The sequence below is a fragment of the Dipodomys merriami genome, unplaced genomic scaffold (genome assembly GCF_024711535.1).
Source record: "Dipodomys merriami isolate MVZ:Mamm:240054 unplaced genomic scaffold, mDipMer1.0.p SCAF_504, whole genome shotgun sequence".
Classification (NCBI taxonomy): Eukaryota; Metazoa; Chordata; class Mammalia; order Rodentia; family Heteromyidae; genus Dipodomys; species Dipodomys merriami.
Genome location: NW_027206074.1, coordinates 111,066 through 125,163, shown reverse-complemented (window position 1 = coordinate 125,163; position 14,098 = coordinate 111,066).

The following is a 14,098-nucleotide window of genomic DNA, read 5'->3' as shown; positions in this document are numbered from 1 at the left end:
GGACTTCTGAGAGCCACTGGTGCCTGCCTAATCATTGGTTTTGTTGTTATTTTTTAACATACCAGTGAGTTCCCTATCCTCGGGTGGGAGCTGGAGCCCACATTTCGAATCCTGGTACTGCCACCTCCAAATGGCAGGAGATCCTAAGAAACTCATTCCTATCCATATGAATACCAATGGAATGTGATGTATGTCATGATTGAATGTGAAGTTCTTAAATGATTCTAGGATAAAATTGTAAACAATGAGATTATAATATACTGATCAATTTTAATTATTACTTTATGAAACATTTAAACAATCACTTTCATTAAATGGAGGCATAATGAAAGACCTCAGAATTGGGTGTCACATAGTATAGAGGTGCCTTTTTTTCTGCCTGGACTTTCTTTAGTTAATTGTTATATCCCATTTAATGAATGTAATTTGGTATATGAAACTAGGATATATTTAAATCAATTATTCAAACAGTTTTTATCAGAAATGTTTATAGCAAAATTTAGAGACAGTGCTTGGTTAGTCCTCTTCTCATATTCCCCATTCCCTTCATGAGAATTAAACACATTGTAAGGTAATGCTTAGAATGTTTTGGTGAAATAGGTTGACTTTAAACCAGTGAGTTACTCTATGCTGCATTTTGTTTACTTTATATACAGAAAAGCTAAATTCTTTCTTTATCATTTTCCTTAGGCTTTATACTCAGATTTAATCTCTGATGGGTGATAAATAAAGATATAAACATTTTTTAACAGTGGCTAAATTTAAGCTGTGGAATCTAGGTACAATGTAACTCATGCAGATAGGCCTCATCAGTCATGAGACCCTGGTATCTAAATGTTAACCAATGGTTACTGGTGTCATGCTTATGAGATTTTGTGTATTATAAACAGTGGTTATTAGAATGTTTTTGGAATCAAAATCATTTCATGGGTTAGGAACAGAAGAGATACATTATACACAGGACAAAATTTAAGGAGGCATTCAAAATTAGTTACCAAGATATACATCATGTAACACAATATTTTGAAAATGCAAACTAAAGGAAATAATTTATAAGAAACATCAACATTTACAATAAATACAGAATCACTATGACCGATTTTTCTCTTATCCCAGTTGCAATACAGATTACATTATGACTTTTCTTGTGATATGTTTAGTTAAATCTTGATATTTAGTTGGAGAAGTTATGTTCTTTAATATATTCATTTGTCAGATCAAAGAGGAAATGAATTCCATGCCAGAGTCAACATCCATAATAATGTCACAGATGTATCTTGCTACTTTGCCAAAGTTTCAAATCAGCTTGAGTAACTGGGGTCTTTTTTTGGATCTAAATAAATAGGTATGCAATTTTCTCAGTACTAGAAAGATTTTCACCACCATTTGTTAAGCTATTATTTTCCAGAAACTACTTGTCTCTTTTCATGAGATTTTTAATTTCATTTATATCATGTGTTGATATTCTCCTCTAGATTACCCACATTTAATCTTTTACGAAGTGTAATTTGGAATAGTTTAAAGTATATACACTCTTGTACACTGCTCAGATTCTATTAGTTGCATATTTTTTCTTGTTAAATCAGTAGGAATTAGTTCTCAATATGGATAATATGGGACTTATTCATTGCTTTTCTGAATTTTTTAAGTATGCCTTGATTTTGTTATTTTATTCATTTAAATATGTGCAGATCTCACTCCACATACAGTCACATTCGTTTTAAACAATTTGATCCATTCAAGGGGTTTGCTACATTAGGTTCATCTAGATGAATTTAATTAAAATTAGCACAACCATATTTCTGAGACACAGTTTTCTTTATGGCTCTACTCCAAGTAACATGTATTTGAGGTTTTTGTGCTTAAAAAGAACTGGGCAAAACATGTTTTTGTTTCAGGGGAAGTTCTACTTTGTTGGTTGTTTTTCCAGTTGTGGTGACTTCAACATATGTGTGTGTTTTATTTCAATTGTTTTGTGTCAATATTTTGTTTCATATAACAGAAATTACAAAAATAGTCAGTGATTTAGAATTATTCCAAATAGATTCTAAGAGAGACACTTGAAATTTTGTGACAACTGGTAATGGGCAGGTCTTCATAATGGAAGGGATAGCAGAATAACAGACATTGTTTGACATGATTTTAATTCTTTCTCCTCTTGTCTCACTATTTCCAATGGTATTACTTCAAAGACTTTCGTGGAAAGAAAATATTTTTCTCTGTATAAAATCAGAACTTTTGATTCAGTTGGGACACATTACATATTTATATTTCATTTTAACTTGGCAATCTTCTTTCCTTCATTTAAAATCACAGTTCTGAATTTATAATGCTAAAGTAGCATCTACTAATTTGTATGAAATGGTCCAAACTATTTTCACTTCACACTATATGTAATATAGAGTGTAATAATAATGATGAGTAATATAGTATGTAATAATTGCCTTTGGGAAGTCAATTACAGTGGTTTTGTGAGATACCAAGAAATAGTAACAGTTATATTTGGTTCTATTGAAAAATTCCAAGTTACACCTAAAAATTACTCAGTTATAAATTAATGCTGAAAAATAACATTGTGTATTAGAAAAAGCCAGAAGGTTCAATAAGCTTTCTTTTTTAAACTTGTCTTGATTCTAGGCTTTGGTGGCTCATGCTGAAATCCTAGCTACCCTAAATTCTGAGATCTGAGCATAGTGATTCAAAACCAGCCTGGGCAGAAAAGTGTGTGAGACTCTTAGTGCCAATATATCTCTTTCAAACTAGAAACGGCACTGTGTCTCAAGTGGTACGGTGTTATTCTTGAGCTGAATAGCACAGGGACAATGCCCAGGCTCAATATTCAAGCCCCACGACATGCAAAAAAATATTGGCATGGATTTTTACTTTATTATTTCATGATTTTTTAAAGTGAAAATATGTACCGAGGGTTTAAAATTACATGAACAAAGTAATGAGTACATTTCTTATCAAGCATTGTTGCCTCCTTTCTTGTTTCCCAGTCCCATCCCTTCCCATCTCCCTTTGTGCCTTGTCCCCCTGTGCAGAAGTTGTAAAGTTTGATTTTCGACTTAACGTCTTGTATATGTCATTGTTGCAATGGGTTCACATGAATCCCAATTTGTTTTTTTCTTCCCCTCCCCAAATTATGTCAACATCAAATACAGTGAAGATAGAGGCTATTTCATGAGGAAGGGACATAAAAAGCCACAAAGAAATCATCTTGTAAATATGGTAGAAACAATAGCAAGAAAGAAAAACCATTTGAGTCCTTATCTTGGTGTTCATTTCACCTAACATCAACTTGTCTGACAGTTTGTGTTTATCTCAGACATATACTAGCTATTGCAAATAAGGGAAACCATGGAAGCTAGGTTTATTTTGGCCTGGATTACTTTACTTAATATAATTTTTCCAAGTCTTTCCATTTCCTAACAAATGGGGCAATGCCATTTTTTCTGATGGAGGCATAGAATTCCATTGTTTATATATACTACATTTTTTATTGTAAGAATACCATAGAGAGGAGTTACAATTACATGGACAAGATAACAAGTACATTTCTTATCAAGCGTTATTGCCACATTTTATCGATCCATTCATCTACTGAGGGGCATCTGGGTTGGTTGCATATCTTAGGTATGGTAAATAATAATGCAGAAGCTCTGCAATTTCATTCAATTCCATTTGTCCAACCTTTCTTTGATCTGTTGTGTTTCTGGGTCTCCATTAAGAAAATTTCACCTGTGCCAAGGACACATAGGTTATCGCCTAATTTGTCCTTCAATGTTTTCAGGGTGTCTGCTTTGACTCTGAGGTCTTTCATTCATTTGGAGTTGATTCTTTTTTTAAATTTTTATTTATTTTATTGTGAAAATACTGTACAGAGTGGTGACAATTACATGTGCAAGATAATGAGTACATTTCTTATCAAGCATTGTAGCCTCCTCCTTTGTTTCCCTTTCAGGGTGATATATATGGATCTAGCTTTAATTTTCTACAAGTGATTAACCAATTTTGTCAGCACCATTTACAGAAGAAGCTTTCTTCCATTCTATTTCTTAGCTCCTTTATTGACGATTAGGTGGCTATAGGTCTGTAAGTTCATTTCTGGGTTTACAATTCTATTCCATTGGTCCTGCGGTCTGTTCCTGTGCCAGTACCAAGCTGTTTTGATTACTATGGCTTTGAAGTAGAGTTTGAAATTTGGTATTAATATTCCTCTATCACTATTCTTTCTGTTGAACAGTTTTGCTCTTCAGAGTCTTTTATTGTTCCATATGAATTTTTGGAATTCCTCTTCTATTTTCTTGATGAATGAGTTTTAATATTGATAAGCATCACATTGAATTTGTAGATAGACTAGGTAAGTATTGTCATTTTCACGATTTGATTCTTCAAATCCAGGAGCATGGGAAGTTTTTCCACTTTCTAAGTTCCGTTTTTATTTCCTTTTTCAGGTTTTTAAAATTTGCATCATAAAGGTCCCTCACATCTTTGATTAAGTTAATACCTAGGTATTTTAATTTTTATGGGCTATTATGAATGGAGTTGCTTTCTTGATTTCAGCCATGCTTTTCTCATTGTTGGCATACAAAAAAATCCATTGATTTTTGAGAGTTACTTTTTCCCTTGTTATTTTGCCAACGTTTTGAATCAGCATGAATAATTTTGGAGTGGAGTCGGTGGGATTATTTAAATACAACATCATGTCATCTGCATATATGGAGAGTTTTACATCATCTTTCCCTATTTGGATCCCTTTTATGTTTGCATCTTGTCTTTTGCTGTAGCTAGGCATTCTAATACTAAATTGAAGAGAAGTGGAGAGAGTGGACATCCTTGTCTCGTTCCTGAGTTAAGAAGAAATGGCTTTAGTTTTTCACCATTAAGTACAATGCTGGCTGTAGGTTTGTCATATACAGCCTTTATTGTATTGAGGAATGTTGAATGGATTCACAGTTTTTACAGAGATTTTATCACAAAGGGTGTTGAGTTCTAATTTTGTTCCCTTGAATACTGTTTCTTGGCTCTTACTGTGGTCTTGTTGGTTTTCTATGTGTAGGATACTTTTGTCTTTTGTAGGGCTGGTTTGTTGGAGATACATTGTTTCACTGTTTCTTTGCTATGGACAGTTTTTATTCGACCTTCGGTTATGAAGGATAGTTTAGCTGGGTACAGTATTCTTGGCACATAGTTGTTTGTCTTTAGCACATGGCATACACCATTCCAGGCTCTTCTTCCTTTAATCGGCTCTGCTGAGAAATCTGGGATGATTCTAATTGGTTTCTGTTTATAGGTGATTGTTCTCTTTTCCTTTAGATCGTTAAGGCTCCATTCCTGGGTCTGAATTGATCCTGTGCAGATTATGTGACAGTGGGATATCTTGTTCTGTTTTGGTCTATTTGAGTTTCTATAAGCTTCTAACATCTGAATAGGCCTATCTTTTTATATGTTTGGGAAGTTCTCTGCTAGGTTTCTGTTAAATAAATTTTCTGGACCATTATCTTCTTTTTCTAGGTGATCCTCTACACCCATTATCCTCAGATTAGGCCTTCTGATGGTGTCTTCCAAATGTTGGATAGATCTATCATATTTTTCGATTTGTCTTGCATAGTTTTATATTTTTTCTCTATAATATATAGGCTGTCTTCAATCCCCGAGATTCAATCTTCCACATGGTCTAACCTACTGTCAAGACTTTCTACTTTTTTTTTTATTCCTTTTTCTTCTAATTGGTCAGCTTTGATGGCTTCAAAATCTTTGTTGTAGCTTTGTTTTAGATCTTGTATGAAATTCTTTACTTCCTTAATTTTGTATTCAGTTTTTCAAATCTCTTAGTTGATTGGTTATGGTTTCCCTGGACACCCATTCTTTCAGTAGGGCTCCATTCAGCATTCCATTTGTCGTCTCCATGACTTCCTTCAGCAATCTGTTTATTGATTCCATGAATGCCTCTATTGATCTTTGTCTAGTCTCATCCTGCTCTCATAATTCCTGTATTACTCTTTGATTAGTTTCGTCATATTCACGCAATTCCAGTAATTCTCTATGGCTGTGCTCTGCCTGCTCATGCATTTCCTGTATTTATCTTTGACTCTTCTCAACCTGCTTTTGCAATTCCTGCATTAATCTTTAAGTTGCTTCCTAATGCTTACAAGATACCTGTATTAATCTTTGGTTTGCCTCCTCTCGCTCCCTATCACGCTCAAACTGAGTCCTTTGCAAGTTCAATCATTTCATTCACCATGTTTACTAGTAGTGTATGTACAGGTTTTATGGAGCTTCTCTGGATTATTCATTAACAAATCTGTCACCTGATTAACATGAGTGGGAGTTGGGATATCTGGACTTGCCATTTTTATTGTGCTTTTTGGCTACTTCTTCCCATTTGGTATAAAAGCAACACAAATTTTGTGCTAGAACACTATTTTAAGGCAAGCATCAGCCAGAGTCCTGTAGTTGCAAAATCAAAATGGCTGCCGATACAATCTAATTCAACAAATACAATCTATTCAACATCAAACAACTATGTATTACTGTGCTACAAACAATAAAAAAGGATTTGGCAAACCAGAAATTATTAGCCTCAGGAAAAAATGTGGGGGCAAATATGACTAGAGGGATGTGGAGGGTAAAAGGACAGTAAATTTAACCAATTCCCAATCTCAGAGACGGAAATGGATTGGACAGAATGACAGGAGAGAAATAAAAAAAAAAAGATAATTGGAAAAACAAAAACTAAATTTAAGAAGTGAAACACTTAAAAATTATGTACGTTTAAAGAAATGATACTGAGAGAAGAAAAGGATAGGATGAGAAGAGGGGAGGGATAGAAAGAAACATGAAAGCAAAAAAATAAAAAATATTAATATTAGTTAATTAATAATTATGTAGGTATAAAGAGATGATACTGCTTTTAAAGAAGTTAAGCCTAAGAGCTTGTGAATTGAGTAATAATTTTCTGGATTAAGTATGTACACAATAGGGAATAAGGTCTAATAATTAATGACAGGTATATATCTTGGGATGAGCAGAACAGCAATTAAATCATGCAAAAAAAAAAAAGAGAAAAAAATGAAAACAGTAAAAAAGGACCAAAAGCTTAAAAGAGTTTAAACACACACACATACACACACCAAAAATAAAAATTATGAGAAAAAAAAGATTAACAGAAAACACTTTTAAAAAATAAAAATTTAAGAAAAGTTTCAAAAAAGAGTTCCTTGATTTTTTGTTTTTTTTTTTTTTTTTTTTTTTGGGGGGGGTGAATGGGAAGACCCTGTATTTCCCCTGTCCCCATAACGAGTCTCTTGGTAGACTCTCGGCTCTGCTTGTGGTGTTTGGTTTTCCTATGGCTTGATTGGTTTCTTGTCTGTTTGGGCAGGCAGAAAATGCTTTGTGTTAGGCAAGTTTTTTGATCCTCGCCCCAGGCTAGTTCAGGGGGAGGGAGATCTGCTTGGAGTATCACAAAAGAGGAAGATGGCTGTTTCCTCTAGTTTTGAGATGCTGTGATGAGGCTAGGTTCTGGGTAGGGTTGAGGTCTTTCAGCAAACAGTAGCTTTACCCTGAGGGGCTAACTCCTGAGACACTCACAGAGCCCAGCTTGGAGCTTTTCTCGGGATTTATGTTTTCTGAATTTCAATTGTTTTCTAGGCTGTTGTAGGGAGAGGCAAACTCTGGCTGTGTTTACCTGGTGAAGAAAGTCACTCCTCTGTGGGCGGAGTTTTTTCTGCCTGGGCTGGGTGAATTTCTCCTGGGTGGAACTGACATCATAACTGATATCATAACTGTCTTCATAAACCTATTGTGTGATCGTGGTATTTCCCCTGCCAGGTAAGTATGGGAAGGGATGGGAAGGGGAAACAAAGGAGGAAGCTACAATGCTTGATAAGAAATGTACTCATTATCTTGCCCCTGTAATTGTAACCCCTCTGTACAGTATTTTCACAATTAAAAAAAAAAACAATGATGACCTATTTTAAAATGCTAAACCTATTGTGACCTCATCACCCTTATAGCATCACCAACTAAGTATAACATCAAAATAGTATTATCACTCGATATTGTGACATCATATTGCCATTGTGATATCACTGTTCCATTGGGTTTTTCAAACCCATTATGACCTCATAACATTTTACAAAACTCGTGGTCTTTGAGCCTATTAATATGTGAACTTGCACACTTATGATGCATAAAACACAAGACAATCCAATGAGGCACATTGAAGATAACTTTATTTACACTAGAAATGGGCCTGCATTTACCTTGTCCTGGGCTGTACACTCAATGACAGCCCAAACCCAACCACCAAACCTCAGACGTCCAATAGGCATAGTTAATTGGTTTGCAAAACACCAACCCCCCAAATTATCATCTCCACGTTCCAAACTTCAGTAGGTAAGGCTTTTTCCTTTTCCCTTATTACGTTCTTCTTTATAGACTTTTCCTTCATTTCCTTTTTTCCCTTCCATCACTTCTTTCTTCTCTTTAGGCCTCTCCACTACACTTCTCTGGACGGGTGGCCAATTGGCTTCCTTCCCCTCCTGTTCTCCCTCAAATTCCTCTTCGCCCAGGTGTTTCCCCTCCTGCTGTCTCACCACTTCCTTCCTTGGAGGTCATTCCTTGATTTTCTCCAATTCCATTGCTCTGACCGTGCAGCCTATATATAGGTTGAACCCCTCCATCACTCCAGTGGGTTTCCTACCTAATAGTTTTCAACCATCACTTCACAAACTGCCTGTTCCCCAATCAATTCTTCACAGCTCATCATGTGAGGATGACATCCTATCCCCTCCAGCAGCATGCCCTGCCCACTTGTGTGGCATGCCCCATGCACTCCAGTGGGCCAGGTCATGGGGCAACATTGATTAGTGGGCCCTGCTCATTATTAGGACCATGCTGCTTCATATATCCCCCAATGTTTTTTATGTCCAATCACATCCTTGATTCCTTCTAACCAAATCCTAAAAATTCCCTTCACTCCACCAAATGAACAGGCTTAAAAGGTAAATTTAATAGAAAACAAGTAAATTATAGAAACACACTAGTTAGCACTAATTAATACTTAGTAAGTCTTATCCTTAACAGTTCATCTTGCAGCCTTCTCTGTATATTGGTCCACTACTTATTCCACTTGAGACTGATGGATCCAATGCTGTTTTCATGCTAATATAATAGGTGACAGTGAATTTAGCACCACCAAATAAGGTCCTTGCCACTTCGGTTCTAATTCAGGAGCATGATGAATTTTTACCCACACCAGCTGAACAGGCAAGAAAGAGTGGGTGGAGTTTCTTATTTTCTTTTTTCAACTCCATTTCTTAGTTTATTTCACTTACGTGGGGTCTAGTTTTTTAATTTATTTCTGAAGTGAGACTTGCTATAGAATAAACTAAACTACTCTCCTCAAAGAAATTTTACTTTCAACTGGATTTAATTTCTTATTTTTATTTGAAATTTTTATTTTCATCCTAATGTCTATTTTTTAAACACTTATTATTATTATCATCTTTGAATAGTTGTACAAAGAAGTTCCCATTCTACAAAACAGTACACAAATACAAGGTATCTGACAACATTGTCACCCATTCCTCCTAACCCTTCCATTCTCACATTTTTTGTAAAAATTGAGACAGGTGATTACATGTATTTCACAGTGTTGTGGAATTGTGATACTTAGTTAAAGTCACAAACACATTTTAACCTTGACAAGGCTAATTATTGTTATCATGGTTGTAAAGTTTGTTAATTCTATGAGCTTTGACAATCCAAATTATTTTTCCTACCTCAGGTGATATTTACATTTTTTTTCCTTTCATTTAATGTAGGCTATTTCCTCTTGCCCTCTTTCCCTCTCATTCATCTCTTCCCATCCCTGTGTTTGGGTTGCTTAGTTATTTTTCTTCTATGTCCAGTGCAGCTGATGGGCCCCTTTGTTGTATGTTGTTCCATTTTCCACTTATTGTGTTCCTCTTCCTGGCTTTCCTCCATTGCGTGCATATTTCTGCCGTCTACATAGTCAAGAACATGGAGTCATTAATGGTGATACAACAAAATGAGTGGCTGTCCGTTGTTTCTCGTGTCCTGTTTACTTTGTCATACCTTCTTGCATTTTGGCTTTAGCATCTATGTATCAGGTAGACCCTATGCCATTTGTCTCATTGTTCTTGGCTTACCTCACTCAAATAATTTGGTCTAGTTCCATCCATTTCCCTGCAAATACCTTCATTTTGTCCTTTCTAATGGCTACATGGTATTCCATTGTATATAGGTTCCACATTTTTTGGATCCACTTATCAGTTGTGGCTTATCTGGGTTGTTTATAAATCTTGGCTATTGTGAACAGTGCTGCAATAATCATAGAGGTGTGTATGTCTATGTACACGCGTTCCTGTTTTTCACAGTAGATGCCTAGGAGTGGTATGGCCAGTTCATAGGACAGGTCGATATTTAGCTTTCGTAAGTACCTCCAGACTGCTTTCAAAAGTGGTGGTGTTAGTATACATTCCCACTAGCAATGTAGTAATGTTTCTTTCTTTGTATCCCTTCCAGCAGTTGTCATTGGCTTAATTTATGATGTGGGCCATTCTGATTGGGGTAAGGTAGTATCTCAGAGTTGTTTTTATTTGCATTTCCCTTACAGCCAGGGATGATGAACATTTCCTCATGTATTGCTTTGCCCTTTTTATCTCTTCTTCTGAGACGTCTCTCTTTAGCTTCCTTGACTGTCTAGTTGTATTAAAAAACAAGAACCTTCTATCTGCTGCCTTCAGGAGTCACATCTTGCCCATAAAAACAAACACATTTTCAATATTAAATGGTGGAACAAAATCTACCAAGCAAACGGCCCCCATCAATAGGCAGGAGTTGCAATTCTAATATCAGATAAAATAGACTTCAAATTAAAATTTGTTAGGAGAGATATATAAGGTTGCTACATACTAATTAAAGGAACTCTCCTTCAGGAGGACATTACAATTCTAAATATCTATTCTCAAAACAACGGGGCACCCAAATTTATCCAAGAAACACTACTTTCCCTCAAATCCAACATAGACCAAAGACATGAATTGTTGGGCATTTTAACACACCACTCTCCCCACTAGATAGACCAACTCAGAAAAAAACAATAGAGAAACCGCAGATCTAAACACCTGCATAGATCAACTAGATTTAACAGACATCTACCAAATATTTCACCCAACAGCATCAGAATACATGTTTTTCTCAGCAGCACATGGAACATTTTCTAAAATAGACCACCTTTTAGGCCACAAAGCATACTTGTCCAAATTCAGAAACATTGAAGTTATACCTTACATTCTCTCTGACCACAACGGAATAAAATTAGAACTCAACACCAAAAGTAACCAAAGTCCGGTAACACATGGAGGCTGAACAACACACTGCTGAATCATGAGTGGGTCAAGGAAGAGATTAGAAAGGAAATTCAAATGTTCATGCTATTCAACAAAAATGAGCAGACAATTTACCAGCTCCTCTGGGACACAACAAAGGCAGTACTCATAGGCAAGTTTATAGTTCTCAGTTCCTACATCAACAAATTGGAGAGATCTGAAACCTACAATTTAATGACACATCTGAACCTCCTTGAAAAAGAGCAGTAAGATAAACTCCAATCCAGTAGATGGAAAGATATAATTAAAACCAAATCAGAATTAAATGAATTAGAATCCAAAAAAAACTATAGAAAGAATCAACAAAACAAAGAGTTGGTTCTTCGAAAAAATTAACAAAATTGACAGACCCTTAGCAAATCTTATCAGAAAAAGAAGAGAACACACCCAAATAATTAAACTCAGAGATGAGAATGGAAACATCACCACGGAAACAACCAAGATTCAGAACATTTTAAGGGAATACTTCTCAAAACTTTATGCTAAAAAGTTTGAGAACTTTTGAGAAATGGACATTTTCCTAGCAAATATTGACATGCCAAAACTAAACCACAATGAGTTAAATCATCTTAATAGGCCCATATCAAGCACTGAAATAGAAACAGCTATAAGAGACCTCACAGCTAAGAAAAGTCCAGGACCAGATGGTTTTACAGCGGAATTTTACAAGGCCTTCAAAGCAGAGGCCACAATACTCCTCCAACCCTTCAATGAAATTGAAAGAGAAAATTCACTACTGAACACATTCTATGAAGCCATCATAATCCTCATCCCAAAACCAGGCATGGACTCATCAAAGAAATACAACTATAGACCCATTTCTTTGATGAACATTGATGCACAACTTCTCAACAAAATTTTGGCCAATCGACTTCAACAATTCTTCCAAAAAATCAGACATCATGATCAAACAGGATTCATTTCAGGGATGCAAAGCTGTTTCAATATACGGTAATCAACTAATATTATTACTCACATCAACAGGAGAAAGGATAAGAACGACATGGTTATTTCAATAGATGCAGAAAAAGCATTCGACAAGATGCAACACAGATTTATAATGAAGGTTTTGGAAAAATTAAGAATCCATGCAACATTCCTCAATACAATAAAGGCTGTATATAAAAAACCCACAGCTGGCTTTATACTTAATGGTGAAAAACTAAAGCCATTTCCTCTTAACTCAGGAACAAGACAAGGATGTCCATTCTCTCCACTTCTCTTCAACCTACTATTAGAATGACTAGCTAAAGCAATAAGATAAGAAGCTGACATAAAGAGGAAAAATATAGGGAACTTAGAAATAAAACTATCCCTCTTTGCAGATGACATGATGTTGTATTTAAAGAATCCCATACACTCCAATCCCAAATTGCTCAAGCTAATTCAAAACTTTGGCAAAATTCCAGGGTATAAAATTAACCCCCCAAAATCAATGGCTTTTCTGTATGCCAATAATGAGCAAAGTCGGCTGAAATTAGGAAAGCAATTCCATTGTAATAGCTCCACAAAAAATAAAACACCTAGGAATTAACTTAACCAAAGAAGCGAAGAACCTCTATGATGAAATCTTTAAAAACTTGAAAAAGGAAATCCAAACAGAACTTAGAAAATGGGAAAAATTCCCATACTCCTGGGTTAGAAAGATTACCATGGTGAAAATGGAAATACTTCCCAAGGCTATCTACAAATTCAAGGCGATGCCTGTGAAAAATTCCAACCTCATTCTTCAAGGAAATAGCAGAGGCAATCCAAAAATTCATATGGAACAATAAAATCCCGAATAGTAAAAACGCTCCTCAACCTAAAGAACACTGCTGGAGGAATATCAATACCAAATTTCAAACTCTACTATAAAGTCATATTAATCAAAACAGCTTGGTACTGGCACAAGAACAGACCTCAGGACAAATTGAATACAATTGAAAACTCAGAAATGAACCTACAGACCTATAGGCATCTAATCTTTGATAAGAGATCTAAAAAATTAGAATGGAAGAAAGACAGCCTCTTCAGTAAATGGTGCTGGCAAAATTGGTTAACTACTTGTAGAAAACTAAAGCTAGATCCTTATATATCACCCTGCACCAGAATCAACTCCAAATGGATCAAAAACCTCGGAGTCAAACAGACACTCTCAAAACATTACAGGATGGAATAGAAGAAACCTTAGGTCTCCTTGGTGCACGTCAAAATTTTCTTAATAGAGACCCGGAAACACTACACATCAAAGAAAGGTTGGACATATGGTATTGCATGAAGTTGCAGAGCTTCTGCATGGCAAAGGACATAGCTAGCAAGATCAATAGAAAGCCCACGGTTTGGGAGAAGATCTTCACTAGTCATACAACGGACAAGGGTCTCATATCTAAAATATACCTGGAACTCAAAAAATTAAATCCCCCAATAACAAATCCTCAAGGAAACAACTTCCCAATAAATAAGTGGACTAATGACTTAAGGAGAAATTTCTCTGAAGAAGAAAGTAGAATGGCCAATAGACGCATGAAGAAATGTTCAACCTCCCTAGCCATAAAAGAAATGCAAATCAAAACAGCATTGAGATACCACCTCACCCTAGTTAGAATGGCAAAATTCAAGAAATCTAATAACAATAGATGTTGGAGGGGATGTGGACAGAAGGGAACCTTACTTCATTCTTAGTGGGAGTGTAAACT